This window comes from Gallus gallus, chromosome 1 (genome assembly GCF_016699485.2).
Source record: "Gallus gallus isolate bGalGal1 chromosome 1, bGalGal1.mat.broiler.GRCg7b, whole genome shotgun sequence".
NCBI lineage: Eukaryota > Metazoa > Chordata > Aves > Galliformes > Phasianidae > Gallus > Gallus gallus.
Genome location: NC_052532.1, coordinates 5,793,899 through 5,818,356, shown reverse-complemented (window position 1 = coordinate 5,818,356; position 24,458 = coordinate 5,793,899). Strand labels below are relative to the sequence as shown.

Genomic DNA, 24,458 nt, shown 5'->3' with positions numbered 1-24,458 from the left:
GATTTTTTAGAAGCTGATGATACTTGTGTATTTTACGTTGACATACTCTTTTCAAAATTTCATCTCACTGAAACTGATGTGGTACCATGCTCTCACAGTTTCCCTGGTGAGATCCCTTTAAGGACAAGTCTGTTGCCTGAAGAACTTTCTCCAGCATCCCACATCATATTTCACGCAGGAATTATATATCACAGAGGCACAGAATCATAGAATGGTTTGAGTTAGAAGGGACATAGATGATCCTATAGTTCCAACCCTGAATATGCTCATGGGTATGTGTGTATATATTGTGCTTTGGACAAAGTCTGAGTCTAAAGCAGTGCCTACTGATACACAAAGCTCCTCATCTGTACTCATCCTGAAAACTCTGAGTTAAATAGACCTTGTGCAGTCATGGAGGAGATTATGGCTATATTTGTTTCCATTTTGTGGGTTGTGATTGCTGCTTTTGACTGAAGAGTTGACAGCACCACATCATCCTGTTACCCCCACTTCCCACTTCAGCCACCTGGCATATCTTTTCTTTTACACTTTGGATTATTTGTAGTAGGGTGTAGAAATGGTAATGTCTCAATGACTGCACGGGAGACTAGGTGGGTGGTCTTCAAAGAACTATCATTTGAAGTTACATAAAGCTAGATCGTTTGGAAAACATGGTCCTGAAGCTGAGAAGAATTATTAAAAGAAATAAAATAAAAATAATCTGATGGTTTACTAAATGGTGTTAGCTCACAAACAAGTTAACTCTTCAGTAAGTTAACTCTCATTATATTTAATTTTACTATTGCCACGTGATCCAAGAGACTGAACCACTCAGAGAACTTTGTATGAAAACTCTTTCAAACCCTTGAATGCTGAAACTCAGCATCTGTGTCCTAAACCTGCCAAGTGTAACCTCTGAATGGTCACCAGGCTACTGGCTCCAACACTAAAACATATTGAGGAGGAGTAGAACAGGGGAAGGCAATCCAGAAATGGGAGAAACTTCTGCCAAGAAAGTGTCACACAGATATATAGGAGCCAATTACCTTTGTAATTGCATTTTACCAATAAAAGCCAACATTGTGTCCAGATTCCTGTAAGCTCTGCTTGCTTCAGTGACAGTTTACAAGTGCAGTTAATGAGTTAATGTGAAGATACAAACTCTTATTGAAAGGGAATGACTATATTACATGAAGAAGAAAAAAATAAGTCATGAAGGTAAGATGAAATCTTAGAACTTTTACCAAATATCAGAAAATCCTGGAGATAACTGTAAATCTACTCTAATGGAAATAGGTTTGGAGCATCTACCAAGATCAGTTCTTTATTAACAGCTATAGTATAGAGTCTATATTACATGCAAATGAGGCTCACCATAGAAATAGGTCTCAATTTCAAACTGACTTTATTAATGATATCCTTGATATGCACGGCAGGTTTAGTCTATGCAAATATAAATCTGAACTATTACTGGCACCATTTTATTTAAGATTGTTTTCCTGATGAGAATATTATAAAATATTGTTTTAAACAATCACTATCACATACATAGCTTCACTGTAAAATATCAAGCTCATAGTTAAAATTTGCACATGCCAAACCAATGCCGGAACATACGGAAATAGGTAAAGTTATCAATGATAAGAGCTACAGTAGTAGGCAACTATAAAGTGTTTCTAAAATCTGATTTTAACCCAGGGGCTATAATTTTCAGTGAACTACAGGTTTGAGTACTTGATCTCCATTAACATACTACCTAAATATTTCAGTCTTGTAATATATTTCTCTTCAAAATAAAGACAGGTTTTGTTGTTGCTATCACTGTTACTATTCCTTTTGCAGACAGGGACTGGATGATAGAAGTCTTAGATCTTTTGCTCAAAGTAGTACGAGACAAAATTGAAATTGGATACTAACCCTGAATTTGTCCCTTTGAAAAGTGAACAGAACAGCTTCTTTTATTCTAAGGTGCCTCATGGTCTGACTTTAGGTGTTCCCAGTGTCTAGCCTTCCTTATCTGTCCTGCTTGTCCCCTCCTTAGTGTTTCAAATGGGCAGCCAGAAATGGGACACCTAAAATCATAAAGCACTTCTGAGATAATGCATCAAGATCATTTTCTCTGAGGTACATAAGTTGACTGATTGTGACTGGAAGGCAGGAAAGATACTGGGGTTGAAAAAAAAGAGGAATTCAAAAACTGAGGAACCCTGGATATCTTTGTCCAAAGCCTTAAAGCAGTTATACAAAGTATTCCCACTCTGCCTTGCTAAATGTAAACTTTCTTTAATTATTTTACATGTTCAGTCAGAAGAGAAAGAGCGATTTCTTTTTGAACAACACATGGTGTTATTATTTATTTTCAGCATGTCTAATAACTTTTCTGTAGACACTGTTTTGAACTTCAGTCCCAGACACTTTACCTGTGAGATTTTTAGTTTTCAAGTATATATTTGATTTTATTAGATATGCATTTGCAGAGGCAAACTACAGTTGCTCTTACCAACAAGGAAATACTGAATATGCTAATTTTCATGACATGTAGATCCATGTTATGATAGCCACAGCCTTTGTATTCCTGTTTGTGATAAGGAAGACATATTTTGCAGTAGAAGATAACTTACATGAAAATGTGAATATTCAGGAGAACATTTATCTTGGAAGTCCAGAGATTAGATTTTGCTGTATCACTTATTTACACAGCCCTTAGATGGATCATGTTGTAGGTCCAGTTGCACATTTCTGGAGCTAAGATAGGTATTAGCAGAAGTAACTGCGAAGTACAATTTTGCTATAATTAAGCCATATTAAATACTCAAACTATTAAAAATTTCAATATTTGATTAGAAATTTCTTCTCCTATTCTGATAACAACCCTATGGTCCATAACAGCTGAGGCAGTTACAGTACAGGTACAATGACTTAAATTTGCATACATAATCATATTGAAGCTGTGTTGAAAATAATCCTTACTGAATTGAACATATTCTGTGAGTCAGGGTTTACTTAACTTTACGACTTGAACCTCAAGCACTTAATTCCTTGAAAATAAGTTTTAGTGTGCACACTTACCAAATATGAGGAGAAATTGGTCAACAGACCTTAAATATTTTTCCTCTTTCTTTTATTAAACTATATGATGGTATTGCCTGAGGTGATTTCTAGTGCTTGGATTTTAATGAATACACATATGTGGCATCTAATAATACTCAAGGTGCTTAATTTCCACCACTCTGAATGGCTTAATATTATCCTAAATTTTATGTTTATTTTCATAGTTTCAATAATTTCACAATTTTAATAATTTCATGGTTTTAATAATTTTATAGTTGATGACCAAAGGATACTATTAGGTCACTGAGCCTAACTCCCTGTTGTTGATTATGTTTCACATGCACGCAGTATCTTAAGTCAAGTCAAATGACTTTAGCTAAAATGATGTTTTTCAGTCTTCAGAAGCCTCATGGGCCAAAAGCAGAGAAAGGGAGAGAAAATACAATATCCACATGCCTGCAAGAAATACAATGGATACTTCAGAAAAGAAAAAGACATCCAAGGTATGATGAGAAAATTTTGTACTAAGTGGGCCAAACTTCCTGAATAACAACAGGCTAGCTGAAATCTTGAAGCACGAGGATTAAATTTAGGAAGTTGTAACCACTGTTTGACTTTAGATCGACAGCCTGCAAATAAATCTTGGACAAATTCATGACTATGTTGCCTCCAAGCAGCTGTGGAAAGGGGACAAATGCACTAATCCATGCACTCACCTCCTCTCAGTATGCCAAGCTGTAATATGGGGATAAAAAATCTGATTTCGTTTATAAATCTCCTAAGTAATACCTGGGAATTTTGATTATTGATACTATTATATAAAACTGCTTAAAAGCCATGACTTCTCAGCTCAGAACAGCTGAGGTTCTGTCCTTTGTAGACAGCTTGAAAAAGGCTGTTCAACAAACATTTTGGCACAGTATTTGAAATTTCAACACAAGCTCTAATTAAAAGACATAAAAATCCTCTCACATTTCCGAAGTTTCAGCTTTGTAGTTCTGCAGGAGTGATTTAGAATAATTTTACTTTATGGCATTTATAATAAATAAAGCCAATCTCAAAACCTCAAAACTAAACCATGTGAGGTAAGTAGGTTATAAATCTGGAGAATCTAGTCTCCAAAAGCAATGGAATTTTCACAGCTTTAATGTGTGATTAAATTATTTTTAGCTGAAGGAAAAAATAATCATACAAGACAAATATCAAGCTGCATAAGTAATATACTAAAGAGCGCTCATTCCAGCCATGTGCCAAAAAACACAGAAATCTATGGTGTCTGCTCCTACAGTGGATGACAAAGGCAGAGAAGAGGTTTGTTAAAATGATTCCATCTTCCAGTGGTAATGCTGAAAAGTGCACACACTAAAAATTATCACTAGAAGGGTATTAACATTGGAGTGCTAAAGTTAGTATTGAATATAAAAACCTGTTCCCAAATAAAATGGCATCTTCCAATATGGTTTCCATTTAGTGAACAAAATCTTCCTGGCTTTAATATGACAATGGTAAAGGATATTAATGTGCAGCCATATATTTAAATCCAAACCATTTAAGTATTCAACAACCTGCTACAAGAGGAAAATCCCTCATTTTTTCCTTACTCACTAAAATAATTAATTGTGCTGATTGTGCTGTGTTTCTTGCTAATTGGTGTTTCTTTTTTTGGTTGGTTGGTTGGTTGTTTTTTTGTTGTTGTTGTTGTTAGATATTCTAAACTGTATCAGCAGTACTTTCTTCTATGTGCATTTCATTTTTATAATTATTTCTGCATATATCATGTGCATATATCATATGCACACCTCCACAACTTCATCATTTGAGGAGCTAGGCTATTCTCTTCTTGCCTGTATACATTTCTGGCTTACTGCACAGGGAGTTCAAAGAGAAAAAAAAAAAAATGTAATCTTACAAAGAATGAGAAAATGCAACCTGCCTTTGATAGGACAAGGAGGAACAGTTTTAAACTAAAAGTGGGGAGAATCATATTTGATATCGGGGGAAACTTTTTTACTCAGAGGGTGGCACAGATACAGGGTGCCCAGAGAAGCTGTGGGTGCCCCATTCCTGGAGGCATCCAAGGCCAGGTTGGATGGGGCCTTGGGCAGCCTGATCTAGTAGATGTCAACCAGCCTAATGCAGGGGTTTGGAACTGGATGGGCCTTAAGGTCCCTTTCAACTTAAGGCATTCAATGATTCTGTGATTCTATGATCTCAATTGTTTAGTGTCTGCAATAAATGTATGTAGTTCAAGAACTCTGAATTTCTGATTTCCAGCAAGACAAAGTAATATGTTAAAAAAAACAGCTAAGTGTTAATTGTGAAGCGGGCAATAGAAGTGAGAAAGGGCATGGTTTTTTCCTTTCCAGTCCTTTGTGGGAAATGTAGATTATAAGCCAAATAGAAACACGCTAAGCGCAGGTGTTAAGGGAGTGAGAAGGAAACAGATGGCTGAGTTTGCTGGTATGGCTAGTATAGTTTAACAAATCAATTTTGGTGTCTTCTATATTTACTGAAAAATTTGCAAGAGTGTAAATTTACCTCAATTGGGGTGCAAATAAATAAAATAAAATAAATAAAATGAAAACCTGTATTTAGAGGTGTTTAAATAGTTCTGAATATTTTTCTGAAACATAGTAATGACTGTGACATAGTAATGGCTATCTTCATCTATGTGAAGGAGAAGGTGTCTGTGGAAAGGCCGAACATATATCTTAGACAAGTAATTGAATTTTGTGTGATAATTTGGAATGGAAATCACACTGACAAGAGTTGTCCAGCACTAATTTTACAGATAACTGTAGATAGCTTTCTCTCCATTGCTACCGTGGAAATTTCTCCCCTTATTAAAATAGTTAAGTGGACATGAATCAGAGACTGAAACCACCATGTGCCCACAAACAACAGGTGGATGATCTATCCAGAAAGACCAAAGATTTGCTGTAACTCTTAAGCAATACTGAAAGGACTAGGGTTTTAATATTAGCTATGCTATCATCTGACTGCAGTATAAATATACTCATCTTTTTCAGGTGAGTGACTCAAATTCAGGTTGCTGTTCTGAATCAGTCAGAAATGGGTAAGAATTGAAGTTATGAGTAATCTTTCATGGTTCTTGAGTGATTGGAATGTAAATCAACAAAGCCATTTCTTTAGGGATATCATTTGAGTTTTCAGCCTCAAATGGCACGTTGGTTATTTAAAAATAGATCAGAAATGAGTACTGCTTCCATCAGATCCAGTGCAACGTTCAAAAAATACCAATAGCCACAATTTGGTCAATCTGAAAAAATATCATTTGGCCAAGAAAGTAGAGAAAAAAACACATTATGCATCTTTAAATGTGAAACCCCTGCATTTTACAAGGATAATACTCCTTCTGATAACACAAATTGTATGCACATGTCTTCCAGTTATGTTCTTAAAGCCAGAATCTACATCGGTCTTTTCTTAGCTACTTGTTAATGACACGTATACTGTGGGTAAATATCACTTACAGTTCAGAGACCTTTGGTATTTAATCTATATGCTGTATGTGTATATCCCGGGGATGAAAATTCATGCAGTCAGACCCTGTTAGAAAATGTGGAGTTAGAAATTGAAAGCTCCTCAACAAGTAGATTCCTAATCCAAGCATTGCTGGATATTCCACATTCTACCTGGATTCCTAATTTAAGTAGCGAATCATTGGCATCTGGATTGGTCTCAACTAAGATTCTAAAGTATCTAAAACATTCACGGTCTAGGGTGGAAAGCATCTAGACAAATATGCCTGCACTATAATGCAGTTAGCTGAAAGAGATTATAGGAATCAATGTCTAAATTTTGCTCCAGAAAATTTACAAGGAGAAGATCAGACACATATATTTACATTGCAGATGTATTAACTAATGTAAGGCATTCCCACTCTTAGTCATCAGTCAGTCATCAGATTTTTGGACATTGTTTAGGAACTACTTTAAGTCAACCTTTGGTCCCAGGAGTCATTGCAAATTTTTATAATTAAATAGAAAAAAAAGCTTTCCCAGGACAAAAATAACTGAAAGGGATTATTTTCTCCTAAAATTTACTTTCTCTATGAATAAACTACAGAAAGATTTGGAATTTCAGATTAATCTTAAAAAATAAAAAATAAATATGGGCAGACTAGATGAAGAAGCTTCAGAAAGTGTTTTTTAAATATTTTCAATTGGACTATTTTACAAAAAACAGAATTGCCTTCATAAAATGAAAGGACAGAATATTAATTCAGAGATATTATTAAAACAATCAGTAAAAATAATTTAGTATACTTAAATCAGAGAGAAGTTGTAAATAATAACTTTTTTAAATTCCTATACAGAAAATGTAGACGTTTCTAAAGTAGTGGGTTTTAATGCTAAATTAAAAAATGAAAAAAAAAAAAAAAAACCTTAATTAGATAAACATTAGGTCATATATCTACAAAAGGCAGTTGGTAGGATAAGAAATGTTATAGTGTACCAAAAAATCAATGTGCCAATTGAATAAATCCTGTTTTTAATAACCAATCAAGTCACAAATTTTGGTTCCCAGTTTCAGATTTAAAAGACTTGTATAAATCTCTTTTGATGTCCAGGATTGAAATAGTAGGAAATACCTATTCTGTAGGGGAAAAAGAAAACAAAAAAGAAAAAAGAAAAAAAAAAGTCTCCCTGACTGGGAGTGCTTTTGTTCATTATTTACCATCTATGTGCTTTATTTTTGTTCTTTCATTTCAGGAGTAGAACACTTGGTGAACTTCATGAAGGGTATCACATTGATGACAAGGATATCACAAAATGACAAGGGAAAGATCAAAGGCTTTATGAATCCACTGTGGGAATATTTACTGTGGCTATAGTGGAGATATCCAGATAAGGTTTAAATATCTTCCCTAGTTCTGATATAAATCCTTTAGTCATAGAATCATAGAATCGCTAAGGTTGGAAAAGACCCAAAGGATCATCCAGTCCCACCATTCGCCCTTCACCAATGGTTCTCGCTAAACCATGTCCGTCAGCACAACATCCAAACGCTCTTTGAACACCACCAGGGTTGGTGACTCCACCACCTCTCTGGGCAGCCCATTCCAGTGCCTGACCACCGTTTCAGAGAAATAGTTATTTTCTAACGTCCAGCCTGAACCTTTCCTGGCACAGCTTGAAGCCATTCCTTCTAGTCCTAATGTCCTCATGTTTTTCACCTAAAGAAAATTTTCTTTCTCTTGTGAGTTTAGTGATCTGCATATATTGTAAATGGTTTGAAGAGTTCTGAGTAGATATGATCATCTCATACAAGTTTAATGTATAATTAAACAAGTCATTTAATCATGTTCATTGATTTCCCATACAGATTCCACGGAAGAATGGCTTATAACATGTGGTGTATACAACACATGGAAATTATTCTTGTGATGCATTTGAATGCTTATTTCAAAATAGCATATTCCCCTGGAAAAAGTGTCTTTTTGGATAAAATTCCTCTTTGAATTATTTAGGTAGAGATGATGAATGCGCTCTTCAGAGCAAATATAGTGGTGTCCAAGGGTATGGTTTCGTAATATAACTGTCTTGATGTATTTTGGATGGTTACAGCCATCATGGAAACAGATGTGTTGGTTTGGAGGTTTTCCATAGATTATAGCTGGCAGGTTGTCTATTTTGATTTTTCTTTTGGTGTCTGAAAACTGAAGATTATCTTGGAGGATTTCAGGCAAAGTAAAATGGAATTACTTTTGTGGTGGAAATTAACAAAAAAAAAATATCCATATTTCTAGTACAGATGATAAAGATACCAAGTTTATATATTAGGTACATCATAAACTTCACAGTACAATTGTTAAAGACTACTTTTCTCTTAATTTACTTCTATTTAAGTGACTTCTTTCAAATTAGACATATAAGGCAGGGCTGGAAAGTAATAGTGATAATTTCATATAAGAAATTACCTTTAAAAACAGACAAAAAGATAGAAAAGTACAAGCCAACCATCTAGTACAAAACTTTTTCCATGTTTTCTCAGAACAGTATTCTTTACCACTTCTACCTCAGCATCTTTCTATACAATATAGAAGTGTAATTTATTCTCAGTTCATAATGACAGAAGTGATGCTCTGGCCCAGTTTTAAATGTTACTTCTTATTGGGGCAGTTTCGTTATATACAGTGGATAAAACAGCACCTGGCAAGCTGAGAAAATACATCTAATGTATCTAATATGAATCCAAGTGAAGCACCCACACTGAGACATTACACTTTTCTCTGTATGGGGCTGCCCCTGGGATTATTTTTATGCTTTTATGTATGTGTTAAATGTTGTGAGATCACAATGGATACATTTAAACATCATACAGAGACATTCATCAGTCAGGAACATTAGCAGAGGGGACCTGATTATCAGGAGCTGGATTCCTGAAACAGGCTACCTGCAGCAATTAGTATTCTTATTCACTGTTCAAAGAATTCCGCTTTAAATGAAGTTTGTCACCCACCCCCAGACATATGGATAAATCATACACAGATTTAAAGAAATAGTTCAGTCAAAACAGGGGAAAAATGCAGAAAATTAAAAAATGACTGCTGAAGAGAAAGAAAAAGTGATCTTCCTTCTAGTCTTCTTTAAAAAAGCAGCTGATAATACTTCCTACTTTTGAGTTCAGTTTCCTCTTCTTTCAGCTGCCTTAGTAAATTTGGATTGCAAACTCACTTGGTGGAGCAATTTGAACCAGGGATATCATGAATGCTCAGGATCCCACACACCAATCTGAGTTGCTGGCTTGGACCTTTTCAGACGTGAGAGAGCTGACCCTGTTTTATTATAGACACTGTTACATGCAGTAACTCTTGAACTACCAAGTAAATGGTAGGTGATGATGATGCCTAGCTGATAGTTCTTTTCCTTCTTTGTTGGGGTTTTTTGTTTGCTTGTTTCTTTTGTTGTTGCTGTTTTTTTGGTTTTCTTGTTGTTGTTTTTTTTGTTTTGTTTTTTTCTTTACAAGCACCACTAACAGAACTGTTCATTTTGGATTGAGTGAAACGACATTTTCTATTTCAGCAGTAGATTTTCCTCTGCAATCTCTCCCTCACGTTCCATGGTTAGCTCAATTTGTTGTTGTTGTTCTACTGGTACTACCACTTTTTCCCCACTTTGGCAACAAACTCTGAAAAAACAAATTGGTTTTTCAATCAGTCTGCCTCAAGAATACAAGTTGATGTTGGGCTTTCACCAAAGCTTTCGATATATCAGGCCAGCCTGGGTATACACTTCAAAAAGATCTTTCCTCTACGACTCTGCCAGCTTGTGCATCCTTTATTGCAGGCACAACAAGGGTGACAATTTGTGGCAGGCCTGGTGGGAGCTGATCCTAGTGGCGGGCACGCAGTCAGCTATAGCATGCTGTCAATTTTACCTGCCTGCAACTCTCCCAGAGGCCTGAGTCTGCCAGAGTTCACAAAAATGAGGACAAACAGTGCTGTTTTTTGTAGTTTTTTTTTTTTTTCATAAGCCGATTCAGGTACTTGGAAAACAGGTTGAGCTGGGAGGGAAGACAGATGACATGTGAAAAGGGACCACCTATGAAAAGAGATTTTTGCCTTCCTATTTGTGCACACGTGAAATTTGCTGTTAAGCAGAATTAAACAAGGAGAAAAAAATCTCTTACACAGTGCATAAGACAGTTTTGTGATCTCAGACTTCAGATGCCGGGATGCATTTGCCAGTCATTAGGAAGGCAGTATTCACACACTTGTTCTTTGTAAGAATGACACACCTTGTTAATAGAATCATAAAACCATAGAATATCCCAAGTTGGAAGGGACCTTTAAAAATTGTCAAGTCCAACACTTGGCTCCACACAGGAACACAATAGTTAAGTGCAAATATTTCTTCTTTCTGCAGTCCTCCAATGACATCTGCCAAAACTGAGATATTGGCTAGAATGAATCAGTCAGTTACTCAAATCTGGCTAATTGTGTATCCTTGTAGATGACAGGACATCGAGGGACTGTGTACAAAATGTCATTGGTCATCTGTACACCTTGAGCTGTATTGTGTGTTGATAATAAATTTGACACCACCATTGGAGGAAATACTGAATACTGAAGTCCTGTTCAAAGGAACCATCTTCTATTTCTTTCTTAAAAAGGTGTATTCTTCCTAAGAAAAAATAAAAAAAAAAATTAAAAAAAATGATATTCTGTACAAAATACACCTTAGCACCTTAGGCATTGCAAGGATCACCAACCAATGTGCTGAGGAATAGCATAGCAACCGTCACCAGGGAGAATGTCAAAACTCTGAGACATGCAGGCAGGAGAAAAAAAAAAAAAACGAAAGCAGGCAATGGAGGTAAGTTCCAGCTTCCTTTAAATCTCCAAGAAATGGTTTAATTCCCATACAGTTCAACTGCACTGAATCTAACAACAGCAACAACAACAACAAAGGAAACTGTGTGTATATATAAAATACACAAAGTAATCTATGCTATTTTTCAGAGGGAAGATGCAAACTTTGCAAACAGAGAAGGTGAAAACATGGATTTTGGTAGTACAACTCAGAACACAATCTAGTTGTATTCAATAACGCATTTCTTTAGGGTAAAATCCTGTATTATAGATCCTGGTTTTGCATGCTAGTTTTCCAAACGAATAACAAGAGACATTAGTCCCTCACTAGGGACTACAAAGCCCAGTGCCTTTGTTGCTTATTGTCACATACTGCAGGGTGATTTTGCCAAAACACTCATAGCATCTGGTGTTCTCCTTTCAGTCCTTGCTTGGGGGATAATGTGAGAAATCTCAGATGTTACTTTTAAAATTATTTTTAAACAAATACCAAATCTTTGATGTAGCAGCATTGAAATGGAGAAACTGGCCTACATGCCCTGCACAGATATAAAAATGCAAGGACATATATCAACTGCTTAACTACATAACCAGTTTTCTTCTAGCTTTTCTTTCCTTTTGTGCTTTATTTATTTATTTAGCTGCCCTGAAGATTTTTTAGCCTAACTTCTCTCCTATCCCTCTCCAATCCATTCATAATTCTGTAGTTTTGACTCACTTCTGAAAACTGGAAGATAGGACCTGGCATCTTGTTAGACCAGAAAGGATCTTACATGGATGTCTTCATCATAGAAACAAAGTTCTTGCTCATAATCCAAGAATAACTCTTTAAAATCATGACTTTTAGTTGTTCTGTTTTGGATGAGGATATGGGACTTACTGTTCTCAGTAGATCCTGATGATCAGCATGAAGTCATGATTTGTAAAAGCTCTAGGGAACCTCCTTTAGCAGAGGGATTGGTCTTGATGATTCCCAAGGGTCCTTTCCAACAATCCATTGTTGTGATTCTGTGATTTTCATTAATCCGTGTCTTATAATTATTTCCTTCTGTCTTGAATCATTGTCTATGGAACTTTGATGCTGTTATCTAACTACATTAAAAATCTTGAGGTAAAGTACTCATGACAGAGAAGATCTGTTAGGAACCACTGGGAATTTATTTATTTATTTATTTATTTATTTATTTATTTATTTATTTAAATTTAAAATTGGCTGTTGATCTCCTGGAAACAGTGTCCTTTTGAAAAGTAATTCTAGAACTACAAGGAGGATTAGGAAAAAAAACCACAGAAATTTCTGGAAAAACTTCTGTGAATAGGCACAAAAACATATATGGATTTAAACTATACTTAGTTAAAAAGAAACAGAAAAGTACCAGGAGGTTTCTTGAGAGAATATCTCCTAATAGAGCAAATAATATTGTAAAAATTTGTCATAGTCCAGTTCTGTATTTTTTTCCTTCTCTAATAAAAATAAAATAAAATAAAATTTTTGCATCTTACCGACACATAGAATGCACAGTATGAATAGTTCAGTTTACCAGAGCTTATCTTCTATGTGTGAGTTTGCTGGTTCATTAATATTTTCTAAATCATGAGGTTTTGTCCATATTAGGACAGAGAACACCTGTAAAAAGCATATTAAAAAAAAATGATAACATGTGGTTCTTATCAATTACTAAATGTATTATCTTTATTTGTTTGTTTTAAAATAAAAATATGGATTACAGTAGCAAGCATATTATCAAGCAAGCAATCCTGCTGTGCTTCAGTTGTTTGATATTATGCAAGTTGGAGTAAATTTTTGCTCTTCTGTTACAGTTCTGATGCATGAGGAAGCCAAAAGAAAATATGTTTGCACCCGACCATGCAGCATCTGATCTGTATGGGTAATTTGCTGTAACTGGGAATCAATGACACAAATTCTGTGACTCTATCTAATAAGAGATTCAATAATTTTACAGCCATTAGCACAGCAAACTAAGTCTGTAAGGATGATGATCAAAAATCACACTTTAGGGCATAAACTAATTGCCCAGTAAGCCAGGAAATTATATGTTTCTCCTGTGTTGCACAAACAGTCAGATGTCCTATAAGTTTTCACCTTTTTTTTTCCAAAAAACAAGAGAAAATGAAATACTGAATGAGGCTTCATTGCTTGGATGTAGAAATGAAGAAATCCAGAATTGTAAGTTGAGAAATAAATGTTACATTAATGTAGACCTCATTTTCCTGGGTAAGTTCATTATTTAATATATAATATCTTTCCACTGTATCATAATTCGTACATAATATGAATGAGAGCTGTGCCAGAAAGAAATTAAAAGACATAAGAGTTGACGAATAATAGGTTGTAGGCTGTGGGTTTCGGGGTTGTAGCCTGACAGAAATTTAACCACACAAGGTGCTCTTTTTCCCCTCACTGCCCTCAGTGATTAAAATTAGCAATGACAATCCGGCCCCAGCTTTTCAGGTTGAAGCTATTGTCATGGTCTTGAATGATCCCCATCTCTGCATAAAAATGTATATTAGTGTTTGTATCCTGCTTTTTTTTTTCTTTTTTCCCCCTCTTAAAAAGCACAGAAAGAACAAGAGAGGAGAAAGTATCTCTCATTGCTAGCATGCTTCTACTTCGTTGTTTGCCTACAGGGCTGCCCTGAACCCTTGCTCCCATTCCATCATAATACAGGCAGCAATCATTTTTCCTTCAAAGGACGAAGTTTGGCCACTTACAGAGAAAAAAAGAAAAAGGAAAAAGAAGATGAAAAAAAAGGAAAAAAAAAAAAAAGGAAAAGATACATCTCTCTTAGCTCCTAAAGTCTAGACCAGGAAAAACCACCATTTGGTGAAGCTTTGCAAGGACAAATTTAAGTAGTCGTTATCAGGAGCTGGGAGGGGCAGGGAGAGAAAGGTCAGGTCTATACATAGCCTAAGCATTTGCTACTTGCTGTTACCAGGCAAAGGTTACCCAGCTAAATGAACCTTATGTCTAACCCCATGTGGTATTTTTTGTGTTCTTATCTGAACTTCTGTCATGCTGAGCAGAGCAGCTCGCACCTGACATTTTTTCCTTTATGGCCTTTTAAGCTACTAAGTCTGATTAGTATAGCATCCTTAGGGAGTGGGAAGACACAGGGCAGGGGGGAAAGGTGGCAGGTATTTTAAGGCAGGAAAAGGATCTCCCTCCCACCTAGATTTTCAGCCATCCACATAGCTGCTTCTGTCCTTCCTTCCCCTTAGTGACTATAATCGGAGGTGGCGCTGACTCTCAGTCCTCAGGATCAACAATTTTTGGTCAAATTTGTCCATGAAAAATACTCTCTTTGTTAATGAAGAATTTAAATCTAAGATTTTAATCACACATCAGGACGCTCAAAGTTAAGGTTGCCACAGCAACCTTACAATAAGGCTTTGTGCAATGCAGTTAGTGAAACACACATTTCAGTTAAAAATTGTCTCATTTATCTGACAGCTTTTTATCTCCCCCCAGATTCTGTTCTCTCTGAATTGTCATCCAAATGAGGGGAAGGACAAGAGCCATGCTGGCAGAGGTGAGCAGTGTGCTGCTTCATAGATGGGCTGTATCTCAACTATACAGTACAGTACAAGGCACTGTGATGGTTGGCCTTCCATCTTGGGGGAAAGTCTCTAAAATCACCATGAGATGGCGCAACCAAAAGCTCTGCTGGAGTCTAGGTGGAAAAAAACAACAAACACTATGTAGTATGTGGGTTTTTTTTTTGTGCTACTGACTTTTTCAGTAATGAGCATCTAACATAGAAGTGGAAATGTTTTGGGGATGTAAAGCATGTAATGCTTTTAAGTTGCACCAGAGGAGGTTCACATTGGATATTGAGAAAAAATTCTGAGAAAGAGTGCTGAGGCATTGGAACAGGCTGTCCAGGGAGGTGGTGGAGTCACTGTCCCTGGAGGTGTTCAAGAAAAGGGTGGATGTGGCACTGGAAGACATAGGTTAGTGGACATGGTGGTGATGGGTTGGTGATTGGACCAGATGAACTTAGTGGCCTTTTCCGATCTTAATGATTCCCTGAAAAGGTGCTGGGGGACTTCACAGAGAGAAAGGGAGAATGTTTTTTTGGGGGGTGGAAATGTTGTCCAGTACACAGATGGCCATTAGTGGTGACTTGGTTCACTGATCAACAGTGACATGAGTCAGCTGACCTAGCTCAAAAGAATCATAGAATCATAGAATCCTTAGAGTTGAAAGGGACCTTTAAAGGTCGCTTAGTCCAACTCCTCTGCAGCAGACAGGGACATCGACAGCTAGATCAGGTTGCTCAGAGACTGATCCAGGCTGGCCATGTATGTCCAAGGATGAGGCTTCCACAACCTCTCTGGGCAACCTGTTTCTGTGCCTCACCACACTCAGCATAGAAGACTTTTTCTTTATATTCAGCCTAGATCTGCCCTCTTTCACATTTCCCCTTGTCCTGTCATAACAGATCCTGCTAAAGAGTCTGTCCCCCTCTTTCTTGTAGTTCCCTTTTAGATCCTGAAAGACCTTTCTCAGGTCACCTCACAGCCTTCTCTTCTCCAGGCTGAACAGCCCCAGCTCTTTCAGCCTGTACTCATGGGGAAGGTGTTCCATCTCTTGGATGATTTTTGTGGCCCTCCTTTGGATGCACTCCACAGGTCCATGTCTCTCCTGTACTGAGGACACCACATCTGAACACAGTACTCCAGGTGAGGTATCACCAGTGCAGAGTAGAAGGGCAGGATCTCCTCCCTTGACCTGCTAGTCATGCTTCTTTTGATGTAGTTCAGGTTACGGTTGGCTTTCTTGGGCTGTGAAGACACACTGCTGGCTCATGTCCAGCTTCCCATTCACCCCTATCCCCAAGTGCTTTTCAGCTCAATCCTTTCATCCCTCAGCTTGTATTGGTAGTGGGGGTTATCTCAATCCAGGTACAAGACCTTGCAGTTAGCTTCATAGAACCTCATGAGGTTCTGGGCCCACTGCTCAGGCTTGTCTAGTCCCTCTGGATGGCATCCCAACCCTCACGCATGTCAACTGCACCACACAGCTTGATGTCATCTGCAAATTTGCTGAGGGTGCACTCGACTGTACTGCCAATGTCACTGATGAGAGTATTGGTCGCAGCACTGACTCCAGTGAGATGCCATTTGTCACTGATCTCCACACAGACACTGAGCCATTAACCACCACTCTCTGGATTCAATCTTGCATCCAGTTCTTTGACCACTGAACTAGTCAAAACCATATATTTTTTTTCCAATTTGGAGAGAAGGATATTGTGGGGTACAGTGTCAAAGGCCTTACTGGAGCTCAGGTAGATCATACATCAGTGGCTTTTCACTTGTCCACTGATGCAGGGTTACTATCATAGAAGGCTACTAGGTTAGTCCAGCAGAATTTGCCCTTGGTGAAGCAATGCTGGCTATCCCAAATCACCTCCCCTATTGCCTTTTTCCCAATCATCAAGGACTTCATCTGACCTCCCTGACTTTTCCAATATCAGAGAGAGTGGCTTGGTGACTACATCAGCCAATTTCCTCAGAACTCTGGGGTGCATCTCATCAGGACCCATAGACTTATGGATGTTCAGGTTTCTCACGCAGTCCTGAACCTGATCTTCACTCACAGCGGGACAGCCATTGCTTCCCCAGTCCCCTCCCTCTGAACCAATAGTTTGAGGACTGTGTGACGAGCAGTTATCAGAGAAGACTGAGGCAGAAAGAAAACATGTAAGATTTATACTTACATACTGCACAAAAATGCTATTGTACTTAAGTTTTGTAGGTCAAGTATTTTGGAATCACCAGTGAGAAACCATTACAGAAGTGTCTCATTACCATCCGAAGATGATTTTGCCTTGTGCTTCCTTCAAGGCTGTTCTCACTTCATGTCCTTCTTTGTTTCCACAGCATCTTCCTGCCTGCATGGTACCCGACAACTTTGGGTGAATTGCTGGTGTCTGATGCTAGCAATTGTAAGTTAGCACCTGGCTCAGTCCTGCTGTTGTTAGACCAGCAAAACTTGGTAAGTGGGGGGCCATTCAATAACCCTTCAGCTGTCTTTCTCCCTCTCCATTTTCCAGTCTGAGGTCAGAGCCTCCTGCTGTGCAGGCAGGAACGGCAGTGGCAGAGCAGCCCTTTATAAGACTGCAAGAGAAGCTGCTTTGACGTGGACTCACTGGGGAAAGAGACAGCAGAAATGAGAAGAGGCAGCCAAAGGTCACTCTGGCCTGCCAGCTGTAAAACCAATCCAAGTGACACAACTGTAAAATCCAGGGCTTGAGAGTGACCTCCTCCAGCTTCTAATGGTGTATTCATTTACCCCTCCCCATTGCTGCCTGCTCCCTTGCGCAGTGCCAGCATGGAAGACTTAAGGCAGCCAGCGGTAGGTAGGAAGCAGGGAGCAAGGGTTGCATGGAGGGAGAGGAAGCTCTGCCTGGCAAAGGCCAACTATAATGGAGGGTGGGGGGGGACCTGCACCACTGCAGGCTGCTGAGATTGAGCTTTTTAAGTACATTTCAGCATAGCATGTTTGCTCCTAAGAAATCTAATATCCTTTGGGTCAGTGCAGGCCAACTGTTAGATATAAAGAATTCATAGCACTTGCAATCCCCAGATGAACCATTTTCAATTCTTCATGTTTCTGAAAAACCATTGTGTCGATCTATCAGCGGTGGCTGTGCCGCACAACGAGGGCCATCTCCTGCCGTAATGCCAAATTGTAAATATTGCATTGCAGCAAGCAGCAGTAGATAATGCATAATAATGAGCTGGGTTTGTTATGTGGTGTGCTATCCAGAGCCCTTGAAAACAATGCATCCACTTAAAAAAAAAAATGAAAAAAAACACAGAGTGAGAAAGATTTTTTTTTTTTTCCAGAAAAAGAAAACAGCTTTTGTGCTGGATGTAGAAGTGAAATAACCATTTACAATTCAGAAAAACAGATGACAAGGTCAGAAACATGAAGACAAGGATAAAAGACCAACTCTGATCTGATGAGCCATTGGAGTCTTCAATATAAATTCACTTAGACACCAGCAGAGCTTTAAGCAGAGTTGAATTTTCATGCTGGAAAGATGGATGTTTTTATAAAGCTTCCTCACTCCCATTTAATGGGATAGGAATTTTAGTTTCAGCACATGATTAAACATGATGAAAAGAAATATTGTTTGAGCCAATAGTAATCAAGTGTTTGTTCCATGATTTTCATTGTTAATTTTTACTGTTCTGATCAGTAATGCGTTTTTCTTCTCTCAGAAGGCAAGGTATAGCACTTTAATGGCTGTCAATCATCTCACATTGTAAGCTACAAGCACTTTAGGAATTACTGAACCAATGTTTGGCAGAGGCTAACAAAATCACATCCATGCAGTGTGAATAATCTGATTCATGTATCTTCATTCAATATTTTTAACAATGCAGGCCAAAAAAAAAAAAAAAAAAAGGGCAGCTTTCTCTCTTCTTAATTCATATTGTACTGAAGTGTTTGAAGCAGAAAACCAGCTAATGGCTAATGATCAAGTTTCTGACTTCTCAAGAGATACGCTACCTGCAGGTATGTGCGTAAATCCCACCTGGTCCTCCAACATGCTCTCAGGTGTCCCTTACCTGTACAGCTCTTAGCAACTCAGAAGGGACTGAGTGCTGACAATCTGCAGAATATCATCAGTTTTTACTGCAAGCACTGGGAGCTCATGGAGCTCTGCATCTTTCCAGATTCAATTCTGAAGGTGCCAGTAGTTTTATAATTCAAACCACCAAGAAACATACTGAAAAACCATTTCATACAGATCAACACACAGACTAGGCAGCAATATCTCTCCCTCATAGCAAGGCAGCAGCCTGGATGCCAAAGTCTCTCTAATGTATGTTTTTTCACAAGCTGTCATAATGCTGTTTCTGGGTATTTATTCCCTTTTGAATTATCCAGGAGAATAAGAATTGGATAGGTAGGTAATCCTCAAACATTTTCTTAGTTAAGTTTGCACTGAGGAAAAAGATCTGTACTAACTCAATTCATTCTGAGTGAAACCCAGACAAGACATTATTAACTAAATCTTTGAAATATTTTTATTAAGTGCTCTTCTAAATATAACAAAGATTTAGACAACTAACCATTATCAATCACCTAGGTTTCCCCAAAATTGCGTAGTGATCGGTATAACTAAGGCAAAGATACATCTCCTTCTTTTGACTGTAGAGACGGCCCAGAAAGCTAGTGTAGGCTAATAATAAAGCACCTAATCACAGTACAAATTATTCTGTATTTTCATCACACTTTTTTTTTTTCAGCACATGTTCAAAAACAATACAGTGGAATAATAACATCTAGGAGTTGACTTAACATTAGCAATAAGGATTAGACCCAATGATGAGACCCAATGAGGATAATCAGACTTCCCAGGAATTCACTAAAGAAGTTTGCTTCAGAAAACAGCACAGTTTGAGCCATGACTTCAGAAATACAATAACAAATATAAAATATTTCATACAATTTACTTTGAGATGGGTGAAACTAAGGGATGAAGAGATGATTGTGTGTTGCTGAAATGCCTGACAATAGAGTTTGACAACTTCCTGAACGTATAGATTAACGTTTAGCTAGGCAAAGCAGTATAAACAGGAGTGATTAGAAAATCAAATGAAAGTAAAACACACAAATAGTTGAACATCATATTTCCTATGCTTTCCAATATGTTTCCTCTCAGTCTGAAACAAATTTTTCTGAAAAATATCTGGTAAAAAATTCCTTGAGCCTAGTTGTTATTTCTAACAGCTACTTTATATGAATGTCATAAACTCAGCAGGCTTGATCTTAGGAATAAAGACGCCAACCTTTTATAATGTTTTTGTTACAAATTAAGGATGACACCTTTAAAAAAGAGCTTAAGACTGATGTACGCCTACTGCTACTCTGCCTATTGCTCTTTGCTGAGAAATAAATTTTACCTTTAAGTGTGAAGTTAGTGATGATCTCTTACCAGAGATTTCAACTAATTCTGAATTCATTCAGGCGTTATACCATTTGAAAGTCTCTCTTAAATGCTGGTATTTTTGGAAAAGCTTAGATAAAGAGAGGAGGAGGGTGTAAGCAGAACTCAGTACAAAGAGAAGGAAAAATATAGCAGTATGAAAACTAAAGCTAAAATAAAAAGAGGAGAGAAGCTATGGAGTGATTATTATTTTAGTAAGAAGGACTACCATGATCAAATCTTCAACCTGTATGTAATGACAGATCAAGCTAACACCATCACAGAACAGTGAGTGGCAGAAAGAGTCCTCTGGCAGATGGAACTCAAAGTAGGATGCGATTTTCACAGACCTCTACTGTGACTGGGACAAGCCTTTCTCCACTGTAATTCTGTGAAAGGGAAATGAAAGTTTTCACTTTCAAGAGCTGTTGAAAAAAAAAAAAATCAGTAATTCTTTATGACATCTTCAGATGTAAAAGTGTATAATCATTTAAATACAGAATAACTTATATCAAACAGCAGAAAAGCTAGTCTGTAATCTTTCCTGCACCCTGGTTCTCTTTTTGTTATATTATTTGTCATATAACGGAGAACAACCAGTGTATATAGACTGTATTGCGTTTCTAGCAAATTTGTCTGAGCTAAAGCAAAATAAAAATCACACACTACCCTGCATTCTAATTCAGTGCTTCAGCTTTGAGAATTTACTTGCAGAATCAAAATGTACCTATTATCTTTATTGTACTATGCAAGACACATTTTTGGAAACAGAACCACTCCTGGCCCTGAATGCTTTTTCAAAGACCATCCCACCATAGAAAACACCGACATCTTTCAAGTAAAATGTGGAATATGGAAACCAATTATTCACCTCCATTAAGGGTAAATAAATATTATCCGCTGATCTTTAAATATAGATAGTGCAAGGTACCAAATTCTCTCCTCAGAGTCTAAATTGCCTTTTTAAAAAAAAAAAAAAATTGATGCAAATAGGGGATTTTTTTTTTTTTATCCATTGAGACTTGAATAGACACATCTGACATAAGAGATGCAGATTTTTAAGTTATCTTTGAGTAGTCCTAAGTATTTAAAGATTGCTGTTTCTGTGCAATGGAATCATTTTAGTATTAATTCTAATATCACAATCTTTCTTGCATGAAACTGTCTCCTGTGACTTTCATTGGTCAAAATATGATAGTAGATTAGTAACATTTTCAATTTGTCTGGAAAATTCCTTAGGCAATACATTCTATATCTAAAGTACTCTGGATTCTGTTCTGTGACGATTGCCATGAGTGGAAGTCTTACATAAATTCACATATACTTTTAAAGGAAAAAAGGGACATTGGAGATGCTAAGGATAAATAGAAGTTAAAGAAAATTCCTTAAAATAGGGACAAATGTTCACCTGCAAAACTTTAAAACTTTGGGGTAACTAAAATTCAACCCATATACTGGAACAAAGACATTTCACTTCTGGATTCTAAGAAAATACAGAAATTTTCTGCTCGAAACATCAGGTTGGAAGCCAAGAAGTCATTAGTTTTGTCATCATCTCTACTAATGACTCCCAAGGTGGCTAAGGGAGCTTAATACATCTTACTCTGTCATTGTTTTTCTATCTGATATTCATTATAGTACATTCTTAGCATGAGAAGTAACTAAAATGAACAGTACATTTCCTTTTCCATCTAAATTTCCCAGAAATCTCTCTCATTTTTTTTGTCAAAACCAAAATTGAAAACAAACAAACAAAAATGTTGAAATATTTTATATAAGTATTTTAACTTAGATTTTGCTCTTATCAGAAGAATGATTATTACATTTCATTTGGAACAAACAAACAAAAAACAAAACCCACCAGACTGAATCATTTTCTGGTATTTTTATTATTATTATTATTTTCATTTTTGTTTCAAAAATAGAATAAATTTTTCATTAATTGATATTAGTGTTTGAACACCAGAATTATTTGTACAAAGTTGGCCATGAGCCAGCAGTATGCCTTTGTGTCCAAGAAGGCCAGTGGTATCCTGAGGTGCATTAAAACGAGCATGGCTAGCAGGTTGAGCGAGGTGATCCTCCCATTCTACTCTGCCTTGGTGAGGCCACATTCAGGCTACTGTGTCCAGTTCTGAGCTCCTCAGTTCTAAAAAGACAGGGATCTCCCAGGAGTTCAGTGGAGGGTCACAGTGGTGATAAAGGGCCCAAAGCATCTCCCATATGAGGAAAGTCTGAGTAACCTGGGTCTATTCAGTCTGGGGAGGAGAAGACTGAGGGGAGATCTGATAAATGTTTATAAATATCTGAAGGGAGATGGGAGGCAAATGGATGAAGCCAGGCTCTTCTCAGAAGTGTGTAGCAATAGGATAAGGAGTAATGGCCTAAAACTTGAATATAGAAAGTTCTATATAAACATGCTGAAGAACTTTTTTATGGTAAGGGTGATGGAGCACTGGAACAGGTTGCTCAGAGAAGTTGTGGAGTCTTCTTCTATAGAGATATTCAAGACTTGTCTGGACTCCTACCTGTTTGACCTAGTATAGGGTGCCTGCTTTAGCAGGGGACTTGGAATCAATGGTCACTTGAGGTCCCCTGCAATTCTCTGATTCTGCGATTGTATGAGTGTCTATTTTTGAAATTCAGCAAATGACTTTATAACTACTACAACATTGGCTTTAGCCTTCATTACTCTGTCTGGGAGGAATGGAAGACATATAACTGTACAAGTAATCTACTAAAAAGGGAATATTTCATTAGTTGTAAACTGAAGACTAAACAGTGTTTATTAGTTAAATGTTTTTGGTGTCTTCGTTGTTTAATATTTCATCCAAATTAGAACTGACAGTATGAGAGAAATAAAATTGAATTATTATTTATAAAAACAGTGCAGAAATTGTTGTCCTCAAAATACCTGTCAGAATATACCCAGGTGTAAAACTGATATAACCACTAATATTGGGTCTGAGTTTATATTTAGAGAAAAATTGAGTACAACTCTGTACCAAACTGCTTTTGTTGTCAATAGACCCTGGAAACATCATGTGTCTTCCAGTTTCTCCAAAAGGAAGGTTAATACAGAAAGCAAAAGATGTTCCTTTGCTGTCAGAGTGCATCACAATTCTTTTCCATCCTGCAAAATGGAACCTGTGGCTTCAAGAGCTCTGATTGTCACATTGGACAATTGGGCAATTGCTAGTGGTTTCACAGGCATTTATGTGAATATCTGCAATGAGCTGTGAGACAGCATGAGTTCATCTGTGGACTGCCAGAAAGAATCCAGGCATTAGCGAGTGTTAGATGCCTATAAAATATTGAAATTGCCATTTTTTTTTAATCTTTAGAATGTCAGAGATAGTAGCTGTGCTCTCCAGAGAATGAGTACTGCTCTGTATCATCTGCTGCTATCAGATGAGTCTCTGTATATCATTAGATCTTCTACATTTAGTGAAACATTTGCTTACACAGTTTGATTTCCTTTCCCATTCTCTATATAAGAGTATTTTTTAACAGAATTTGAGGATTTTCCTGGATAACAGAAGCTCAAGCTTTCAGATACTTTTCAGACTTTGAGAGAGATCCTTGCTTACAAAATCTTATTTTATATAAGAGATGTCCCCAGGATGAATATGTAATGATGCATAAAGAAAGCTACATGCCAATGCATCCTTCTTATGCATCTCAATATTCATAAAACCTACTTTTGTCCCTGAATGAAGCAGAGAAAACAAATATGGAAAGAAACAAAAAACAGCCTTTGTTCTCAGTCAATTGGCCTTTGACAGATAGCAATAATTGTTTTCCTTGGATGTCCAGTCTGGCATCCAGAATTTCTAACAATATATCCCCAGCAACTTCAGAGCCACACAAGATATTTAAATAACATCAGACTTAGTAGAGAAGAGAATTGCATATATTATTCTGATACCAGCTACAGTCTGCATTTTGAAAATCAGTCACTTTAGAGATGATGTTGGAACACCTGGCAGTGACAAGTATTTTCTTGTCTTTAAGTTGCAGATTGGAAAGTTTCTTAACTTAATTCTGATTGTTCTGAATTTCATAATGAAATTTGTTGTAGGGTGGGCCTAATCTGAAAACATTTTTCTAGGAGGCAA

General features: G+C 37.1%; 1 long non-coding RNA gene across 1 annotated transcript in view; it reads left to right on the top strand.

The window, feature by feature from the left end:
• The first annotated feature begins 1,058 nt into the window (after positions 1-1,058).
• Positions 1,059-24,458, top strand: part of LOC107054917 — a 36,146-nt gene continuing 12,746 nt past the window's right edge. Inside the window, exons 1-7 of the long non-coding RNA XR_005842306.2 lie at positions 1,059-1,200; positions 3,429-3,536; positions 9,704-9,890; positions 14,862-14,922; positions 15,871-16,075; positions 17,279-17,393; positions 18,248-18,320. This is a non-coding gene — a long non-coding RNA (uncharacterized LOC107054917). The remainder of the gene's footprint in view (positions 1,201-3,428; positions 3,537-9,703; positions 9,891-14,861; positions 14,923-15,870; positions 16,076-17,278; positions 17,394-18,247; positions 18,321-24,458) is intronic.